This window comes from Pogoniulus pusillus, chromosome 7, assembly GCF_015220805.1.
Source record: "Pogoniulus pusillus isolate bPogPus1 chromosome 7, bPogPus1.pri, whole genome shotgun sequence".
In the NCBI taxonomy this organism is placed as follows: Eukaryota; Metazoa; Chordata; class Aves; order Piciformes; family Lybiidae; genus Pogoniulus; species Pogoniulus pusillus.
The window spans coordinates 21,357,563-21,380,552 of NC_087270.1; the positions used below are offsets into that span (position 1 = coordinate 21,357,563).

A 22,990-nucleotide genomic window follows, 5' to 3' on the forward strand; every position below is an offset into this window, starting at 1 on the left:
ACGCACACCATCTTTCAAACTAAAAGTGGTTGTCTACATAAAGCAGCTAAGTCCTCATAAGCCAAGGAAAACCAACAAACTAGGAAGGAGAGGCAACGTCAGTAAGCATCACTTGTGTGTGTTGAAAAAGCACACACTTTTCTCCTGGTGCTTTCAAACACAGAAAAAGGGAGGTTTGGCAGCAGCAGGATAACTCCTTTTCCAAGTGTGGTGGGTTGGGAACTGCCCCCCCCCCCCCCCCCCCCCCAATGAGATTTAGCAGACCAGCTCAGATGGCTTGGAAGTAAGATGAAGGTATATTTTACAGCAAGCTAGATTTACAAGCATGTACACAAAATATATTTACACGTATTTGCAATTATATACAATTTAGAAATGATACAGAAATCCAATTTTGCCCTCTGGACAAAGAAAACCCAGAAAGAGCCAACACCTCTTTCTCTCTCCCCAGACAGCAACCAACCAGCAAAGCTCACTGTTGTCTGGTCAGTCAAGGTTAGTGGAGAACATTAGCAAAGGAACAGTGAACAGATCCAGTGCCCAACAGCCAGTTTGTTTTTACTTTGGCTCTTTATACCTCAAAGCAAACCAATGAATGCTATAGACTTTACTTGTTATTTTTTCACAATCAATGCCTTGCTCATTCAGATTCTGTACCAATTTCTCTTATTAGAATATTCCAATAAGCCTTAATCTACTACACCAAGTGCCTTCTGCAGAGTCAACCAGGACACTACACTTTTGTTTTTCTTACAATCCCCCAGAAAACTCAGATAAAATTGTTATATGTGTTTTTCCAAGCACAGTGACTTGTCAAAGCTGAATGATGAGAGACTGCATTGGTTTGCATTCCCCTGTAGAGTGTAAAACATTGTCAATATTGATCCTGTTAAAAAAAAATCCAAGTATGGATACATCTGGGCAAGGCAGGATGATGACACAACACACAAGAGACACTCCAAGAGAAAACAAGGAAATCCTGCTCTCATCATAGATGAAAAGCTTTCCAGCACTCAGAAGGAAGGAAGGTGTTTCATGTTGCCCTGTAGCTCTCTGACATTCAAAGCGCATCCAGCTATTCCTTGATATAAGTGTCACCTTGTAAAAGCCAAAAAAAAACACAAGCCCCACAACAAAACAGCTTAAATCATTAAGTGAAAAAGTTATTTCCATACCAAAATACCTACAAAATACTAACTATTTAACAAGCAGCATTTACTGGCATATAGAATTTATAATATTCCTATATGACAAGGTTTAAGACTTAAAACACTAATGATTGGTAGCTATTTAGACAACAGCTGGCACCTTCAGCCCAATAAATCTAGTAGAATCACAGAATGAGACTGGTTGGAAAGAACCTCTGAAGATCATCAAGTCCAACTCTCCCATCAAGGCAGGTTCACCTACAGAGGGTGATGCAGGAACACATCCAGTTGAGTTCCAAATGTCTCCAGAGATGGAGACTCCACCAGCTCTCTGGGCAGCTCGGTCCAGCTCCATCGTCCTTAAATCAAAGATTCTCTTCATGTTTAGATGGAACTTCCCATGTTCAAGTTTGTACTCATTATGCCTTGTCCTGTCACAAAGAAAAGCCTGGTCCTGTCCTCCTGACATCCACCCTTTAAGCATTTATAAGCATTGATGAAATCCCCCCCTCAGTCTTCTCTTTCCCAGATTAAAAAGACACATTTCTCTCAGTCTTTCTTCATAAGGGAGATGTTCTAGTCCCCTAATCACCTTTGTCATCCTCTTCTGTACCCTCTCCAGCAAGACTCTGTACCATTTGAACTGGGAGCCCAGAACTGGACACAGTACTCCAGATGTGGCCTCAGAGTAGAGGGCAAGGAGGTTGTCTTCCCCAGATGCAGGACTTTACACCTGCCCTTACTGAATTTCATTAGATTCCCCTGTCCAGGTCTGGCTGAATGGCAGCACAGCCTTTTGGTGTGTCAGACACTCTTCCCAGCCTGGTATCATCAGAAAACTTGCTGAGGGTCACTATCAAGAACTAAACAATATTTTTTCCCCCAGCATACACAAAACATTTGCCAAGATTCTTGAGACAAACATCCCAGGAGGCAAAAGAAATTACTACTGGATGAGAAAAATATCTCACAAATAATTAAGAACAAAGAAAAAAAATGCTTCTTCATTTTCCAGTCTTTAATATTTAAACACATTTTTGCTATATTCAGAAATAAAGCTTGTGCAATTGTAATTTAAAATTGATGTGCTGCTTATTTATTCAGAACTAGAATTACAGAACACAAATTAATTGAGTTTCCAAACCCTTATTTTGTAAGTGACTACCATTCCCATACAGAAAGCATCCTGTTAATGGAGGCATTAGAATAAACGCAGCAGACAGGAGCTGCAATTAACTAGAATTCTTTTTTCTTTTAATACTGGCCATAAATTAGTTTCTATCTTCAGATACATTTTACTAAAAAGCCTGTCTCTTAATCAAGTATCTAGAATAACTGCTAAACTTAAAAAAAGTTTCTCTGAGGAAGCTTCCAGCTATGAAACTGTGCCCTTTTGCCCCAAACCAGAATCACAGAAGCCTAATCGGCTACAGATCTTTATTACTTTCTGTTCCCACAGAGAAGGAAAAAAAGGCTGGAAAGAAGTAGCCCAATTGCCCCTTTTTCAGTCCTGATGACATAGGAAGGATGTTTCTAAAGGAAATGGGACCCTTTTTGAAATAAATTGAAGGTCTGTAAGCTATTGTAAGGCAGAGAAATGATTAGGTTTGAGCCATGATTTGATTCATTTTCATTTGAGCAAACACCATTTTAAGAAGCAGTGAATCCATAAGTCAAATGTCAAGAGCAGGAAAGGTCACTGCTCCTATTAAAATAACACTAATTCAGAAAATCCATGAAACCCTCAAGTTACACTGTAAGAAAGCTGAATGTACCACATGGATCCTCAATTTCCCTTAAACAGGGAAGTCTACAGATACTCCCTCAGTATTCCAGATGCCTTCATAAACTGTGGAAAATAAAGCAAGCCAAGAATTATCCACAAAGGAGTGCTCCAGTTAATATAAACAGCTATTTAGTCTGGAGGAGAGGAGGCTGAGCAAAGACATCATTGCTCTCTACAGCTCCCTGAAAGAAAGGGCAACAAGGCTGTTGAAGGGCCTGGAACACAAACCCTATGAGGAGAGGCTGAGGGAGCTGGGGTTGTTTAGCCTGGAAAAGAGGAGGCTCAGGGGTGACCTCATTGCTGTCTACAACTACCTGAAGAGAGGTTGTAGCCAGGTGGGGGGTGGCCTCTTCTCCCAGGCAACCAGCAACAGAACAAGGGGACACAGTCTCAAGTTGTACCGGGGTAGGTATAGGCTGGATGTTAGGAGGAAGTTCTTCACAGAGAGAGTGATTGGCATTGGAATGGGCTGCCCAGGGAGGTGGTGGAGGCACCGTCCCTGGAGGTCTTCAAGAAAAGCCTGGATGAGGCACTTAGTGCCTTGGTCTAGTTGACTGGCTAGGGCTGGGTGATAGGTTGGACTGGATGATCTTGGAGGTCTCTTCCAACCTGGTTGATTCTATGATTCTAAAGCTGAAGTGAGGCAGGCATTGCCCCTAGAATCAGGTGACAGAATGACAGGCAGTGGCCTGAAATTGTAAGGGGGGAGGTTTAGATGGGATATTAGGAAAAATATCTTTCCTGGAAGAGTGGTCAGGCATTTGAACAGGTTGCAGAGGGAGGATGTCACAGTGGTCTTAGGTTGATTACTGGATTCAGTGATCTTAGAGGTCTTTTCCATCTGAAACAGTTCTATGATTCTACTGTGTGATGAGGAAAAAAAACCACCAAAACCAAAAACAAACCCAAAACCCCCAAAGGTTTTCTCTTTAGAAACTACAAATGGACTCATCCGAAGAGCAGAAACTCAGAAAATAATTCTGAGATAAAAGGTAAGAAAACACTTCCTTGAGTCAAAGTTAAAATGAGGTGATTACGTTGTATATGTAAATGATGGTTTCTTTGAATTCAGCTCTGACTCAGCAGTCAGAATAAATATTTAATTCCCTAACTCTTCTGCAAGAGTTGGGGCTGTTCAGCCTAGAGAAAAGAAGGCTCTAGGGAGACCTTATAGAGGCCTTCAGTACCTGAAGAGGACTGCTAGAAAGCTCTGGGGGAGGGATTTTCTACAAGGGCTTGTATCTTTAAGCTGGAAGAGAGTACCTTCAGACTGGATATTAAGAATTCTTTACAGCAAGGGTGATGAGAACTGGAACAGGTTGCCCAGGGAGGTTGTGAATGCTTCCTCTCTGGAGTTGTTCAGTGCCATGTTGAACAAACCCTTGCGTCTAGTGGAAGGTTTCGCTGCCCATGAGGGTTGAGTTGGAACTAGGTGATCTTTAAGATCCCTTCCAACCCAAACCATTACACAACACAAAAGCTGTTGCAATATCTCATTCCTTCTGCACTGATCAAGTTTGCTTTATTAAATGATATGGTGGCATCTCGAAGCTTGCAGCTGAGATGTTATAGTACTTTCAGAACAAAACTTTTGTCTAAGGTACTTGAGATTCTTCCTCATACAGAACTGCCCATGATAAAGAATACTCTAGGATTTCTTTAAATATAGTTCTTTAAATGCGTGCACAAAAGTGGAACCACACAGGTTTACCTTGAGTTAAATTACAAAAGAAGAGAGGCCCAAGTGACACTTTTAATGTTGCCTGACCATTCCACCAGCAGAGTGAAACATATGTTGCTACTGGCCCTGCATACCAAGAGTACAGGCAGTTAGTACACTGCCCTTTCAACAAACAGAATTCTGCTACCCTTTCCAGTGCAAAAGCTTAATTCTTTCATTTAAATATTGAAGAGTTAGCTGTTGGCATCCAGTCCTGAGAATACACTGAGCAGACACTTGCAGGGAAACACAGCAATTTACTTAGCCAGTGTAACATTCAGATGTCTGAACTTCAATTAAGAAAAAAGTGGCATAATACCAAATCAAAGGAATTATGGGTAAAAGTACTCAATGGCAAAAGTCTTTGCATTAATATTTAAGCAGACTAGACCAGAGCAGATGCTTAGGCTAACAGGTGCTTTGGGTTTGATTGAAAATGTGCTGTTATAGCCTTGGGTCGCAAGAGTCTGAGGATACTGAGTGGCCTGGCACTCACATAAAGCTCTCTACAAAACATATAGATTTAAACTGTACACAAGGGAGGATCTTAATTGGGTTTCCTCCTGTTATATATTCAGTACACTTGGTGTTCCATTTAAATCACTGTAAACAAATGTTTTCTATCTACAGGGAGAAAAAAAATAATTCCATACTGCTCAGAATTCAAAGACATAAGAACATGCTTCTTTCCAAACCCAAGCATACCACAGAATTAGAGGAGTAGGAAAGAAAACCATCCACCAGTAATTCACTAACAAAAGGCAAGCCCTTGTTGAACAGAAGGACACTGCAGACATCACTAATTTACACAGATGCAAGAAATAAACTGGAGAAATGGTGAGAAAAGCAAATTACTTGTGGAAAAGGGCACAGGGTATCCACCCCCTGTGATTCCATAGTTCCAAAACCATGGATGCAGAGTGCGTGGGTTCATCTCTGGAGGTTATTTAATCAGAGCCAGCATAACTTAATAGCAGCAGAAAGGATGAGAATATTTGAAATTTGATTTAAACCCAGATGTCCTACTGTCTTAATGCAAATTATCAGTAAATCACAGAATGAGAGAGGTTAGAGAGGACCTCGGGAGACCACCTAGTCCAACCCCCCTGCCAGAGTAGGTTCACCTAGAGCAGATTTCACAGCAGAGTGTTTTGAATGATGTTAGAAACTTGTGTTACCAGTTCTTGATCTCTTTTAACTCCTGTGAATTCCATACTTAGAGAAATTCTTACAACAGCTCTTTAGCTATTTTGGATTAAAATCCAGGTAAGTAAACACTTTGCATTCATACTGACACCTTCTTTTGAAATGCTTTTTTCCTGTGTTTTGGGAGGCATTAAGATCCTTCAGATACTACTACTTCAAACTCTAATTTGTAATAAAAAACAAATCACCTGATGATTCCTTACTGCTTTTACTGCTTTGGGTGAGCTGCCTTTCAAGAAATCCACGTAAGGAAGTGGTAAGAATAGAGAAGACACTAAAGAGACATTTCCTCTCCCAACCATCTCCCTAGCTTTATAATTTGCAGAATATTTTTTAGTTCTGGAAATTCCTGAGAACACAAGAGGAAAAAAATTCTTTACAAGACTGTTTCAGTTGTCTGTCTTTATCTAGTACTTCTATTTTCTTCTTGGTTTATACACAGGCTAACCCAGCAACCACAGTGCAGCAACGCAGCAGTACTCTGCCCTGGTGAGGCTGCATTTGGAGTACTGTGTCCAGTTCTGAGCCCCCCCAGTTCAAGAACTGCTTAAGAGAGTCCAATGCAAAACCACAAAGATCATTCAGGGAGTGGAACATCTCAGGAGGGACTGAGTGAGCTGGGGCTCTGCTGCTTGGAGAGGAGGAGACTGAGAAGTGACCTCATTCATGTTTATGAATATGTAAAGGGTGAGCACCATGAGAATGGAGCCAGGCTCTGCTCGGTGATGTCCAATGAAAGAACAAGGGGCAATGGGTGGAAGCTGAGGCATGGGAATCTTCATGTAAACATGAGAAGGAATTTGTTCTCTATGAGGGTGACAGAACACTGGAACAGGCTGCCTGGGGGAGTTGTGGAGCCTCCCTCTCTGGAGATATTCAAAGCCCATCTGGATGTGTTCCTATGTGACATGGTCTAGGTGATCCTGCTCTGGCAGGAAGGTTGGATTGGATGAGCTTTTGGGGTCCCTTCCAGCCCTGACATCCTGTGATTCTGTGAACACTTCTAGTGTTATCTACGTTCACTGATTTATAGATCAGTAACAACAGGCACTTTTAAAAAGAAAAAAAACCAGCACATTCAATTTGTATTAGCAAGGAAAAGCCTGTGTAGATTCTCTCACAAACTCGACAGCTAAAGAAACTAAACTCCAATTTACCAGCACAAACAATTTTTCACTTCATATTTGTTAACCTGTAAATCCTTTTTGCATTTAGCTGCAGGTTGTCAACGCATTATGAAGTCAAACAAGTTAAATTATAGATCAGTGAGGTTTTATAGAAAAACCAGAAATAGTTTAGCTGAATACATTACTGAGCTTCCATCAAACAACTAAAGTACACACAAGCTAAACCATTCTGCAGTTCTCTCTATTAACATATGGCTTTGACACCTTAACAAAACTACCTAATAATGAGGAGCTTAGATCAACACAATATCACCATCTTATTGTGTGCTATGCATGTATTGTACATTCCACAGAAACCTAATTTATCTTTAGAGTTACAAACTATTCCAGACATGTCACTGGGGTGTGATGCTTTTATTGTTCTTCTATCACCTTTATGCATTTATCTACATGAATAAAACACCCCTGTGAGATACAAAAGCTTGTCAGTACAAATGAAAAGACACTGTTTATCATCACGCTTCCCCCTCTACTTTTTCTCTTTCAACAGAAGAATATTTTTCCTACTTAAGTAAGACAGATAATCCTCCAGCATGCAATTCCTATCAGCTTTAGACATGTTGTTTCCAATTACATTTGATTCCTTATGGTGCTGGTAAAGAGTAACTCTCCTTCGTGAAAGCTCCTCTCTAACTTTGGCCTTGAACCTTGACTTGCATGCAACTCTGCACAATCCATGTAAATGCTGGAGCCTCGAGTTTGATGCAAAACCCATGAAGTGAGTGTTCTTTGATACTTGGAGCAAATACTTGCAAAACAGTAACCTGTTACTACATCAGAAGTCTGACAAAAGCTGATGTTCTAAACTCAACTATGCAACAAGATCAGTGCCGGGTCTAGTCCTGTATGACATCATCACTGATGACACTGAAGAGAGGACAGAGTCTGATCAGCAAGTTTGCTGATGATACCAAATTGGGAGGCTCAGCTGACAGACCCGAGGGCTGTGCAGCCATTCATCAACACTTGGACAGACTGAGAGCTGGGCAAAGAGGAACCTCTATGAGGTGCAACAAGGGTAGGTGCAGAGTCCTGCACCTGGGAGGGAATAATAAACTGAACCAGTAGTGGTTGGGAGGTGATCTGCTGGAAAGCAGCCCTGTGGAGAGGGACCTGGGAGTCCACGGAACAGCAATGTGCCCCGGTGGCCAAGAAGGCAAACAGGACCTTGGAGTGCTGTGCTGGTCTGAACATAATTGGAATATTTTTACTGAAATTAAATGCTTAGCTGCGAGAAGAAAGAAAAGAAAACAACATGTACCTTATATCACCTATCTGATCTCTTTTTCCTCTAACCTCCCTGTCATCTTTTTGACACCTCACCTCAGATCTCCAGATTTATCATGTGAGATATACGTGCATTGATCTGGTTGTTTCTGAAGGGAGGGAAAGAGGGATGGGGAAGGGGAAATTGGGTTGGAAGCCCTCCTGGGGACTCTGATTGATTTCTGGGAGGGGTATTGTGCTTCTGTATTACCTTTAACTGAGGTATATATACAGTTATATGCGCGTATATTGTGCCAAGCTGTAAATATAGCTTCATTCCTTAACTTTCAGCTGTCTGAGTCTAGTCTGGGAGGGCAACTCCCAAACCATCACAGGTAGGAGGAACGTGACCAGCAGATTAAGGGAGGTTCTCCTCCCCCTCTACTCTGCCCTGGTGAGACCTCACATGGAATATTGCTTTCAGTTTTGGGCTGTCCAGTTCAAGAGGGACAGGGATCTACTCTAGAGAGTCCAAGGAGGGCTACAAAGATAATTAAGGGCCTGGAGCACTGCCCTGTGAGGAGAGGCTGAGGGACCTGGGGCTGTTTGGTCTGGTGAAGAGAAAACTTAGAGGGGATTTAATCAATGTTTCTAAACATCTGAGGGCTGAGGGTCAAGAGCGAGGGGACAAACTCTTCTCAGTTGTGTCCTGTTATAGGACAAGGGGCAATGAGGACAAACCAGCGCACAGGAAGTTCCACCTCAACATGAGGAAGAACTTCTTTACTGTAGAGGTCACAGAGTATTGGAACAGGCTGTACAGAGAGGTTGTGGAGTCTCCTTCTCTGGAGGCTTTCAAGACCTGCCTGCATGCGTTCCTGTGTGACCTGAGCCATATTCTATGGTCCTGCTCTGGCAAGGGAGTTGGACTTAATGATCTTCCAGCCCCTAACATCCTGTGATCACTATCCTTACACAAGCCAACTATAGACTGTAAACCAGTTCCATCTCTACTTGATTTTTTTGTCCTCCTAAATGCAAAGGTTATTCTCATGACTTGGGTGGTACAGTCCCAATGTTTGGTGAGTATCTGAATGCATTAGAAGTAGCATGATTTAAGAGGTATGCACTTCAGAGAGGTGCCTATTTACAGAAATTATCTGAATACTTCAAGATACAATTCTCTGCAAAGATCTACACAAACAGATGGACTCCTCCTCTGAATTGTCAGACGCACTGCTTTGTAATCATTGTGAAGAAAACAGAGCAAACTACTGAAGTTGTGCTCACAAGATTAAGTGGCAAACATATTAAAAAATTTAGTAAAGTTGACAGTAAGCCCTAAAAAAATACCTAAACCTTATCTCATTAGTTCTGTCATTCAAGCAATATTCCCAGGATTTTAGCTCTGCTTAGAACACCAGCAGTGGTGTTCCAACCTGAAGGGAAAAAACTGAAAGTAACCTCTTATGTTACCAAGTACAGCTCCCAAATACCATCATGAATAATTTCACAGATTATACTCAGGCTCTCATCCATTATAGAATGCAAACTGTTTTCAAATATTTGGGTTGAACTTATTATCAACTCATATTTGTGTATTCTGCATCACTATTGACATTCAACTGAAATAATTCTATTCCTTCTCCAGCACTTATTCTTTGATATATTAAGTGACAGCAGTTGTATTCATTCTTCTTACTGTGGTTATACCAGGCCGAAGTCCAGATATCTCCTTTCATACGATCAGAGCCATCATACCCTGGCAATTAATGCAGCCTCTCTCAAGGTCACCTGCACTCTCTACAACTCCCTGGAAGAAGATAGGGAGGTAGGTGTTGGTCTCTTCTCCCTAGTAACAACTGAAAGGATGCGAGGGAATGGCCTCAGGCTGCACTAGGGGAGATTTAGGTTGGATATCAGAAAAAACTTCTAGACTGAAAGGGTTCTCAATCGCTAGGACAGGCTTCCCAGGGAGGTGGTAGAATCTCCCATCCCTCAAAGTGTTTAAAAGTGGCAGAGATGTGATGTTAAGGGACATGGGCTAGCACCAGACTTACAAGAGGTAGAGAATGGTTTGACTTGATGTTTCCAACCAAACCAATGATTCCTTGATGACTTCTATGCCATGTTCACAGAGCATAGGCAATTTTGCCAGCACCATTACCAACAGCACTCCCATTTACTACTTACTGTGCAAAACATGTACCTGATCTCTCCAAGATTCATTGGTCTGTCATGCAGGTGTACTATGTCACAACAGTAGCCTTGTGCCTTCCTTTTCCCCTTGCACAGCATATTTAGTTCTTATTAGAACTTTTTAGGATATCAGAGAGCGTCAGGACTAGAAGGAATGGAGCAAGGCTGGACACAGGTAGGTTCAGGCTGGATGCAAGGAGGAGGTTCTTCTCCAGGAGAGTGGCGAGAGCCTGGAATGGGTTGTCCAGGGAGGTGGTTGAGGCCACGTCCCTGGAGATGTTTAAGGCCAGGCTGCATGAGGGGAGAAGGCAGTTATGATTGCTCTTGTTTCTGAAAGTCATATGGCAGAAAGAAATATGCCAGTTTAAAGAAGTCCTCACAGGAAAAACATTACTAAAATTAAAGTCTCCTCACTAGTCCAGTAAATCTAAGTCATTCAGGAGGCAGTATTAGTCAAGGTTTTGAGCTCCCTCCAATCCCCCTCCTTCAACATAATGAAGGCAAGGTGGTGCAGCAGTTCTGAATTTAACATTTGCATTTAAATGTTTAGTTCCACTAGGTAACATTTCAGCAGGCTATTTTTCTTCCAGTTAATTTTTAGAACAGAGTTTAAAACTACTTTTCTGGTAATTGACGAAGGTATAATCATCTTACTTTTATACCCTGGTAATTGATGAAGGCATAATCACCTTACTTTTTTCCCCCAGAAATAATGTGTTAGGTTTCACTAGGTCAGTGACAGCTAATACAAGTTGTCACCTACATGAAGTTTTAATGCATATTGGAATCCTATTAAAAGGTCAGAAATTGGGGAAAAAATAAAAATACGCTCCCTTTGATCCTGAGGAAAACAGTTGAGGATACCACAAGAAGACAGAATAAAATGCTCTTTAAAAACTATCCATTTGATTTTGTGTACTCAAAGCATAAAATAGTTGGTGTTTTAATGTGGCAGCAATGACATTAGCTTGTACATCACAAAGTGACTAGAACTGTTGACACTCTTTCTTTGTAAAGTTGGTAAACTCTGTTGGGGAAACTAAACTTTGCTTATCAACTAGATACTTCTACACAGAATCATATAATAGTTTGGGTGAGAAGGGATCTTAAAGGTCATCCAAAGGGAGGTCTGCTGTCTACCAGGGGCCCAGGTCAAGGACGTGATAAGAAGGCTTCCCTGCCTGGTACGACCCACAGATTACTACCCATTGCTAACCTTCCAGATGGGTTACTATGACCTTGGAAGAAAAAAAATCAAGGCTATAGGGACTTCAGGGTCTTGGGTCAAGTGGTCAAGGAAGTGGGAGCCCAGGTGATATTCTCTTCTATCCTCCCTGTGGAATGGACTAACCTAGAGAGAACCAGGAGGACTCACCAGCTGAACTCTTGGCTTTGAGACTGCTGCCTCCAGCAGGATTTTGGCTTCTTTGACTATGGGTGCCCCTTGAGACCAGGTCTGCTGGCAGCAGATGGGGTGCACCTCTCTCCAAGTGGAAGGAGGTTTTTATCGCAGGACTTGGCTGGGATCATTAATCATGCTTTAAACTAGGTTGGAAGGGAGGAAGGGTGGAAGTTGCACTTACTACAAGCAAGCCAGAGACAGCTGTGGGGCCACCAGGACTCCAGGGTCCTTCTCCATGGAGCTGCTTTCCAGCAGGTCAAACCCCTAAGCTGTAGTGGTACATGGTCTGTATATATGCATAAACTATGTATGTTATATACTGAAAAGTGACCAGAATCCTCTCAATTGCAGCATTTCTAGTACAGGGACTGAAAGCCAGGAGAAGAGACACAGGAAATGTCTTTGCCCTTTAATTACACTTAATGAAACCACAGCTTATTTCACAATTGAAGCAATGAAATAAAAATGAACGGGTCATTGTAAGTTGCAATAGATTAAGATAGTAATTTAACTGTTTTAAAGAACAGCATTGAGTATCATAATAGAAGGACCTCAATCTTCATTAGAAACAGTAACAAATCACAAGCATAAATGCCAAACAAGATCAAAGTACCCATTAAAAAAATCTATTTAGAGAGTAGGTCAGACAAAGGGGAAAGGGCAAAATGAGAGGAGTGTAATTCCCAAAATAGAATTCAAGGGATCAGGTACTATTTGTGTCAGAGGGAAGTGTCCTTTAAAAATTAATTAATTAAAACCAACCTACACTAAGAAATCTATGATCTGGCAGCAGTCCATAACACCAAGGCCAAAACAAACATCCCATCTAATCAGAAAAAAAAAACCAACCCACAACACAAAAAAACTTAAGTTGTATTTCACAGCCAAGACAGACTTCCAAGTATTGACTGAACAGTAAAGTTCCCATCATATTTTTTATAAGTTCAACTAAAATTGAACAGGAAAAAAAATCAGAAGGAGGGAGTCTCTTGCACTCTAGACTCCAGGGGGTTATGGCATTCTTGGCAGATTGTGCTTCTGAGCATTTTTAATATTTAGGGCCCATTTAGCCAATGAGAGTAAATTAGTATAGCTTTGCCAGCTCCTACCTGAAAATATCACCTTTAAGATCAAGTCCAGCAACCTAACACCACCATGGCCATTAGATCATGTCCCCAAGTGCCATGTCTATGCATTCAATGAACACCCCTAGGGACAGTGACTCTACCACCTTCCTGGGCAGCCTGATCCCTTGCTTGAAAAAAAACCAAAATCAAACAAACCAAAGATGAGTCTACTTTTAACTATTTAAATAAAAGCAGATTTTGTGTCTGAACTATTCATTCAAATGCCTCCATTAACAGTCAGGAGCACATTAAAAGTAGTTTTTCAAAATGCTGGTAAGTGACAAACCAGCTTGAATTTAAACATGCACAATGTCCTCAATGAAAAGTAGTTGACAGGTGGATTAAGACCAAAAAGAACTCATGACCTTTGAATACTACCTGTTGAATTCAGGACAAACCTCAACATTGCTTTATCAAAAGCAACCAATGGTATTCAAAACTTACATACTCTAAAAACAGAGAAAAAAAATTATTTCCTATCTAAATCAACTTATACTTGGACAAAACTACAGAGATTGAAACATAAAAGCAACTATAGCCAAATTCTCTCCCTGGCACATTTCAATTAACTGTCTTAATGACTGCCCTAAATCTTACATCTTAAAGAGATTGGTAATATTAAAGGAAATCAGCCAGAAGAAAATTCCTTACAGAAAACCGTCTCAGATTTCCTCAGGTTAGAGATACAAGAAGATAGAGCTTCTCTGGTTTAAAAGAATCTTTAACCTTAAAATCCTCCTTTGCCTTTCTGCTGCACTGATCTTAACTTTGACACCAATCAAGGCTGCCCAGACCACAGCCTCCTTCCTTCTGCCTCTCTGAAATGTGTTGGATTTTGCAACCATCTTTCCATTGACTGAAACCAGAAAAAGAGATGGAGAGAGACCACAATGTGATCATGAAATGAAAGGCTCTAAATGCAGGTAAATGGCAAGGGGATTACCCTAATTCAGCCGGGCATGTGAAACACCAACACTGCAGCTGCCGCAAAGTGTGACTTTTTACTCGCCGCATTATCAGCCGCACTTCTCAAGGGAAAAAAAGCCTTCCTGACAAACAGGAACAAAAATGACAACTGGAGCTGTATTTCCCTGTAGAGGCCAATTAACAACTCAGCCAAACATCCGAAAACCAAACCTATGTGCTCCTTTTCTTTAATACAGCTAATTCCTGGTTATGTGACAGTCACTTTACTGTCAAATCCGGAGTGTCCTTGCAACATTTACTCATAAAATAAATGAGTATCACAGAGTAACTGCCATATCAATATTCCAATTCTGGTTTTATCACAGCTCCCATTAAAAAGCTGTCACCACAGAAGATGCAGAAATACTAATGACAGGTGGATCCCACTGGAAAAATAAACAAACAGAGACAAAAAACCCCCCAACAACTAAGTACATGTCATAATCCATAATGAAGTGTCTTGGCTGGTTTTTTTCTTTTAAAGCTTCTAGACAGCTCATCTTTTTCCTTAGAGGAATCAAGAGGCCCATGGTTAGGTGTGGGAATTTTAATTGCTTCCCTTGACCAGAAATTCTTCTTCAAAGTGAACACCTCCACGTTCAACTCGAAACAAAATAAACAAAAAAAGCCCCCAAGAAATGCAACACTAACCAAAAACCCCTCACCCAGAAAACTCTACAGAAAACAGCAACAGCCGCAACAAAACACACACCAAAACAAACCAACCTCTCAAAAAAACAGCATGAGAGCACATGTGTGCTAGAACTTCCCCCCACCACCAGTATTGAAATTTACCAGACTAGCTCAGATGGTTTGGAAGTAAGATTTACAGCACAGCAAAATTTACAAGCATATATACACAATATTTACAAGCATTTACAAATTATATACAAATTAGAAATAATACAGAAATCCAAACTCCCTCCTGGGCAAAGAAACTACCCATAAGGGCTCAAAGCTACTCTCTTTCTCCCTCCCTTTCTCCCACCCCAAACAGGCAAACAAACCCCAAAGCAGCAAACCTTACATTGTTATTTGTTAGTGGAGAGATCAGAGCAGAGTGAATAGGGAAACATCCCAGGACAGAGGGAGGGAAGACTGTTTGCATTTTAGCTTTTTATCCCTCTCAGCAAACCAATGGATTATACAGACCTCATCATTTTCACAACCAGTGATCTAATTTCTCTCATTGAAATATTCCAATTATTCCTCAAACCAGTAGGAGAGCCCAGGCATTTCTACCAAAGATTAAAATCTGGTATTTTCCTCAGTCAAGTCAGCACCCTTCTTGGCCTACCACCAGAATGTCAAAGCCTCACACTGACCAAGTCACTATCCAATCAAACCTGGAAGTCTGAAACTACAGTCTGAGCTCGGGAATGGAAATGAAGGAGGACGGTAAGAAGCTTATGACATCAGACTGCTTCTTCATGTACCTAAGGTCTGAGGATCATTGGACCGTTGTAAATTACAAGAAATTGAAACACTGTTCTTTATGTTTTGAAATGGAATTCCTTTTGCTGTGTGAACACAGCCACAAAATAAGAACAAAGAGGAAATGAAACCAAACACTGAAAACAAAAAAACACTCCCAACCTTTAACAAAGACTTGGGAAAGAGATCCTGCATGATGATACTATTTCAGAGAAACGTGCCATACAGAAAATCCAAGAATTAAATGAAACCTATTCAGAACAAATCTTTCAGCAATGTTGATCCAGATGCTGTAAATCAGACTCTTAAAGAAATCCAATGTAACTACTTAACACAGAAAGCTCCACGGAAGTCAATATATTGAAGATGTGCAAATCCTTCACTGGTATGTTGAAGATTAGCTGGTCTTAATTATGTCTTCTGGATTTCCCCAAGAGTAGAAACTCCAGATGTGAAGACAGTTCATCTAGGATGAACTATTCCTAGGTCAGAAGTTGCCTAAACCTTTAGCTGCCAACCTTTTGTTAAAAAAGCTCCTGCAAAACAATGAGATTTCTATCTCTCATGCGGAAGGAGGTTGGAAAGGGAGGGGGAAAAAGCCAACACAAAAACCCAAACCACAAAAAAAAAAACCAACTCCCCAGTAGAATTTCATCCAAACCCCGTGTTTTTAAGGTCTTCACACAGCCAAATCCAACTGAAAACAAATGTAAATTAGGCACCTAAAATAGCTTCCAGCATCAGCAGCTGTTCCAGCACCTGAGAGAGGAATAACTTGAAACACTAGCATCAAACAAATCAAACTGAACCCCTAACAAATCAAACTGAACCTACATTTTCCTTAAGGAGATTCTATTGGATGAGTCAATGCTGACAAGATTTTTTATTTCCTTCTGAAAAGGCTGAAGTGGGAAGAGAAGGATATTAGGTTACATTAGATTGCCAGGGCTCAGTACTCTCTAAACTCTATGTCTCAATAACATCCTCATATTCAGAGGGAAAAATACATAAAAGTGAACCAGAAAAAAATATTCTGCATAATAAAGCAATCTTGCTATGGATCAAGTGGAAAAACCTGCAATAGTGTCAGTAAAATGATTTGGAAACAACACAACTATGTTCACAGAGCTTTCTGTGTTTGCATTGATGGGTTAAACTATCCAGACTACATGCTGAAGAGATGGAACAGACCCACGCCTTACATTTAAATGCTGAATTGTCTCCTGGAAGATGGGCAGATACTTCATCAACAGTTTTCCAGACAGCTAGCATATCCATAGCAATCCTGCCAATACTAGGGATGCAGCCATGTATGCCAGGAAACACTGGAAATGCCCAAATTAGCAAAGTTGTTGATACAGTGATTTAGAAAGTAAAAAGATTTCACAAAGTTATTCAAAGAATTAAAAGATGCATAAGGAACTCCCATTGCAAAGCACTGATCATACGGATGAGAGGAGCAAGATATAGGTATGTGTTTAAAAGTCATTTGGATGTGGTGCTTGGGGATATGGTTTAGGGTGAACCTTGGAGTTAATTGGTTTGACTTGGTGATCCTGAGGGTCTTTTCCACCAGATTATTTCTGTGATTCTGTGAAAGCAGAAAAAAATATTTCAAAAGATTGTGAAATCTGGTTTGGGATTACTAGTAATAGTTCCTGAGATGGTGAAGGGAGAAGCATAGCTGACTATTTAGCTTGGATGGGAACTGGTTACATGGACACCCTTCTTGCTCTGTAGGCTGGCTTCCTTACAAAATACTTATCACAAAGATCAGCCAAGACAAAACACTGAGCAAGCAGCTGAAAGAAATTCAATTGTGACTAATTGTGATTGACAAGGCAATTCCAGGGGAAAAAAAATCTATTGCAAGAAAACAACTTTGAAACATTTGAGATTCCCATTAAAGTGACAGCCCACACATTAACTAGGAAAAGCTGTTTGGTATCAGCTAGTGGGTGTCTGCTAAGCAAGCTTCTTTTGTACTCTATAAAGCTGCATATACAGTATCAAATTTCTGTTCTACGTTTTACTGTGTTCATCTTGACATAAGTATAGTTTCTGAACAACAAAATAAATTTTGTATCATCAACCACAAAAGCAGCAGTGCTACTTGGGAGAACAGGGTAAGAAAGGAGGAGATACAGACCACACCATCAGTGTGTACTTGTATGACTTCTAATCTGTGGACATGAAAGAGCTACATGTTGGACTATCCTAAGACTTCAATAAAATGGTATGGAAAATAATAAGTATACTCTTCTTTTATAAGCAAGGAGTTAGTTATATAATCATCAATTATAAAAGGAGGTACTGATTGATTCCCTCATGCATATGTACATTAGATAAGGCACAAATTCTTAGTGTCTTCTTTTGGTCAGTGAGACAAAAATAACATCATTCTGCTGGCTGCCTGAGTCTGCTTCAGTGAAATTAAAACAAAAAGTTTAGTACAGTTAAGACACTTCACGAGAGGGAGAAACTTCTACTATTCAAAGCCACAAAGAAAATTACAACTGAGAAGAAACTTCATCTCCTTGAGCGTTACACTACACCACTCTCATCAATCAGTAAAAGCCATTAAAGAATTTGCAACAAGCAGGATCAGAAAAATGCAGTTTTGTTGTGAACAGCTTACTGTGAAAGTGCAGGTGCTCCAGCAGCAGCCCACAAAGGCATCAATAGCTCTCTGAAATGAATGTCAATGAAACAGGCAGATGCAGAAGTGCTTCAATAAGCAACTGCTTGTGAAGCTAAACCAATGGAAAATTAATGACGCTATTCCTTTAAAGACTAAGGGAATTACAGGTGCAGTTTTAAGTCTCATAAGGTCAGCTTACCTGCTCCATGTCTCGTCGTTTCTCTTCTCCCTCAGAACTGATGGTCACATGTTCATTCCCGACCTGCAGCTGTCTATTAATACACAGAAATCCTGACACCGTAGTGGTTCCCCAAAGCATCACTACACTGCAAAGGTTCCCATCAGAAGCCTTGGCAAATTCTAAGTCATTTTTTCAGGAAATGTGGCCTTCATTTTTGGAATTACAAGGACAAACTTCACAAGTTGAATTGCCTGCTCTTTGACACTATAGGCCTTGGTCAGGCAGACCTACTACTGACATCTGTGAAAAATTCCATGAATAGAACTGCAGGAATTGGCTAATTGTATGTAGAGGTGCCTGCTTGGCTGCTCAAGCTTCCTGGACACCAGCCTGTAAAATCCTATTTTCCAGTGGCTTACTAAACTTAAAACATCAAAGGTGCCATTTTCCATGCTGCAGGCTGGTTTCTTCCCCCACTAGCTTGGGTTTAAGGGAAAACTATTCTTCTGTTTCAAAAAATGAAGCATGCACAGCATTTTGCTAAGTCTCGAGTGGAGCAGGCTTCACCTCTTCACAGCTTTCTATGTGTGACCACACTCAGCATGCATTAGTCTCAAAGGAAAAGTGAATCTGTGTACTGCAGCACCGATATTTGGGGAAGAGAACAAGATTTTTCCTGCCATTAGTGATCCTTCCTAGCAGGAGGTACTATACCTTCCAGCTAAGAGACAGCAACTCTGCCCTCTCTATTCTTCATGCTGGTATCTCAAATGAGAAAGGGCCTGGGCAAAAGACAGAGAACAGGCTATCTTAATTCAACCTCTTCTTCCCTAAGCATTACAATACAGTCTTTAATTACATGATCATATATTTTCTACAGGGCCTGTGAATAATTCATTCCATAGGCTGTACTCTGGGAATGACTCAAGAGAATGCAGTGAACCAGACTATTATCTACAGGACTCCTACCTTATTTGTTGCTAAAGCTGAATGATGAATGAGTCATGGAATTGTAACGGGGGAAAAAAAATCCAGTCTCAGAGCTAATAATTTATTAATTTTAAAAGCTATTTCTTTTTTTATCTTTCTTGGGGGATGGGAGAATTAAGAAGTGTTTCACACATCTAGAGTTCTGCTCTGCTTGTTATTTACCTCAAAATTCACCTTTACTTCTGCACAGATGAATCTAAAGTAATAGATTATGTTAAATCTCTTAGTCCCCTCCCTCAGGGTCAACATGTAACCTCTGCTACTGAAAGAAATTGCATCAATGAGTAGGACTGTGCATACCAGCAAGCAGCAATAAGCAAGGAAGTAAAACAGACTTCAGGACTAAGAAAGCTGGGAAGGGACCCTTTACAGGGGTGAGGGAGAACGGACTGAAGGTCAGGGAGGGGACATTTAGACTGAATATTAGAAATAAACTCTTTGCAGTAAGGGTGGTGAGGCACTAGAATAGGTTGCCCAGGGAAGTTGTGGATGCCCCCTCTCTGGAGGCATTCAAAGCCAGGCTGGATAAGGTGTTGAGCCACATGGCCTAGTTGGGGGTGCCCCAGACCATGGAAGAAGGCTTGGAACTAGATGCTCTTTAAGGTCCCTTCCAATCCAAACCAATGTATAAAAGTGTTTAGTAGAGGAAGATGTATAGGTTTGGCTTCTGGCACTCTCTTGTTCCTCATAACACAGCAACAAAACTATACAGTGAATGAAGCTGAAGAGACACAAGGCAGACAGAAACTGGACCTGCCTTTTCCTTTGTTCAGGAACACAGCCTGATTGCAACAGCATCAGTTGTGTGCTGCCATCTGTGTTTAAGACATCTCTTAGTGGATTTCATTTAAAATATCCCTCTGTAGTTGGGAAAAACAAAGGAAAAAACACATCACTCCTGCATCACTTCTCCTGCAGGATGGTTATGTAAATCAAGATTGTGCTGAGTTGCCAATTAAGACACTGTCAGGTGCACAACAGTACCATGTACTCAAAGCTACCAGAATCAAGCACTCAAACTAACATACTGCTAAAAATATCAGCACAATAAAATGGTTCCAGTATTTCACATCCAATAATCACAGGGCAATTAGAAACAGTTCCTTTGTGAGTGACTCAAGATAAATTTATGTTCTTGTCTGAACTGTTGATGTTGGAATGCTTCTTCACCCGCCCATAACCAAATCCAATGAGAAATATACATTCTGTCTTTTCTCCTTCTCACTACCCTGTTGATCTTTTAGAAGAGACATCTTTCAGGGTGTATTTTCTTCCCCTTTTTTCTACAGGCTAAATCAGAAGCTTCCACTGCTTTCAATTTAGCTCTCCATCCTGCCACAAGAAAATTAATAGAAAAGCAGATCAAATGCCCAGGAGGAATTGTTGAACAAGTGGCATCTGAGCTGTAGAAAGGATTTCAAAAGCAACTCACTCTGCCTGACTCCTTTTCATTTGAAAACCACCTACAAGCCCTAGGGATGGATTAAAGCTAAGCATGGCCTGGATAATCTACAAATGCAGGGCCCCAGTTGTAAGCAGGACAGCAGCAAAATACTTGGGAGCATGGTTATTCCTAGAAACCTGAGGGCCTCCTTTAAAATGCACAGCCTGGATCAACCAAATTATTCAACTCTGCCTTAATTTGTGGTTGGTGAGCTCAAAAATGGTGGCCTCCAACCATGCTCCTCTGATGATCCAGGAGATTTAAAGTAAGGGGAAAAAAAAAAACGTTTAAAAATGAAATATAAACCCCCCAAACAATTAGTAGCATTCAATTTCTAGCATAAAATGAAAGCTAGAAGTGGATAACCCACTGCAGAGACATCATAAGCGGCTCAAGAAGCTGGAAGAGAGAAAGGAGGTTTCTGAATAAGATGAACACAGGTGGCAGACAGACTTAAAATCAGACAACTATTTCTTTTGAAATCTCCTTTTGACTGCTGCACTCAGCGCTCCCCAGGTGGCTGAGACCCTTTCAATAGTGTTTCTATTAGGAAAAGGGCTACAGTACATCAGCAGCACCAGTTCCTGATTTAGTATTTTTGCTTCCTCTGAAACAGCAAGCCAATGATGAGAATGGACAAAGAACCTGAAAACAAACAAACACACAAAAAACCCAACACTTTACAGTGAAGAGCAATGAGAGCTGCTCTCCTGAAGAAAAAAACAGTGTCCATCTCAGGACAATCATACAAGCCCTTAAAAAGTCTGTTTGCTTGCTTTTGCAGCAAATCACCTCCATTGTATTTTTTTTCTTCTGTGTTTGCACTGAGCTGAGCCCAGTTACCAGACTGATGCAAGGAAAATGCACAGGTAAAGTAATAACCACCATTTAATAATGGTATCTGATTAGTAGTACAGTATGGGAAAACCATGTCTAGCTCTCTATGTAAGGCAAAACAAATCATGTTTGGACAACTTCTGTCCAAACTCAACTTCTAAAGCAGGAATCTGTATGCTGGCCAACCGGATAAAGATCCTGGAATGAAAACACATTCACTGTATCTTAACAGCAACAAAATCCCTAAATAAATAAATAAATTTAAGGAGGGGAAAGATATAATGTTATGTTTTCACATCTCTGATTCTTAACTAGTCCCCAAAGAACACAAAGCCCAGCTGTACATGCTTTGGAGGAGGGAAGCTATATGACATTTACCAATGACAATTTATCCCAACTTTAAATCTTCTAACCAGAAGAGATGACATTATGGACTACAACCACTGCCAGTAACTGCTGCACTTGGGAAATAAATAATGCCCAAGGCCAGGTATTACAAAACAAACCCTAGTAAAACAGAGAGCTAAACTAGACATTACTTGTCATTGCTCAGGAGGCAGGAGCTGTGGGTAAAGACTGTACAAGGACCGAGAACAGTAAACATTCTCTTGTTGTCAGACAGCTCTCTCAAAAACGATGGGGAAAAAAAAATCAGTAAACTTAATAAATTTTAATGTACTGAAATTCAATTAGAGATCTACAGAAGTGATTAATGAAGATAAAACTGTTAAAAGAAAGCTATAAATAGAAGCTGCATATCATGAAATTCAACAAGGCCAAGTGTAAAGTCCTGTACCTGGGTTGGTACAATCCCAAGCACAGATATAGGCTGGGTGGCAAATGGCTGGAGAGCAGCCCTGAGGAAAAGGACCTGGGGGTCTGGGTTGATGAAAAGCTCAACATAAGGCAACAGTGTATATGTACAGTCCAGACAGCAACCATGTCCTGGGCTGCATCAAGAGAAGCATGGCCAGCAGGGCAAGGGAGGGGATTCTGCCCCTTTACTCTGCTCTTGTCAGTCTCCATCTGGAGTATTGTGTGCAGTTCTGGAGCACTGAACACAAGAAGGACATGGAACTGTTAGAGAGAGTCCAGAGGAGGGCCACAAAGATGATCAGAGAGCTGGAGTACCTCTGCTATGAGGATAGGCTACAAGAATTGGGGCTCCTCAGCCTGGAGAAGAGAAGACTTTGGGGAGACCTTATAGTGGCCTTCCAGTATCTGAAGGGGGCTTACAGGAAGGCTGGGGAGGGACTATTCACAAGGTCATGTAATGACAGGATGAGGAGGAATGGGTTAAACTGGAAGAAGGGAGATTCAAACTAGATATTAGGAAAGGGTTCCTTACCGTGAGGGTGGTGAGATATTGGAACAAGGTTGCTCAGGGAGGTTGTAGCTGCTCCCTCCCTGGAGGTGTTCAAGGCCAGGCTGAATGAGGCCTTGAGCAGCCTGTTCTACTGGGAGGTGTCCCTGCCTATGGCAGGGGGTTGGAACTGGATGATCCTTGAGGTCCCTC

General features: G+C 41.0%; 1 protein-coding gene across 7 annotated transcripts in view; it reads right to left on the bottom strand.

Moving 5' to 3' along the window:
• KIF16B (kinesin family member 16B) overlaps nt 1–22,990 on the bottom strand; it is a 174,183-nt gene that overhangs the window by 97,039 nt on the left and 54,154 nt on the right. The gene's annotated exons all lie outside the window — the stretch shown is intronic.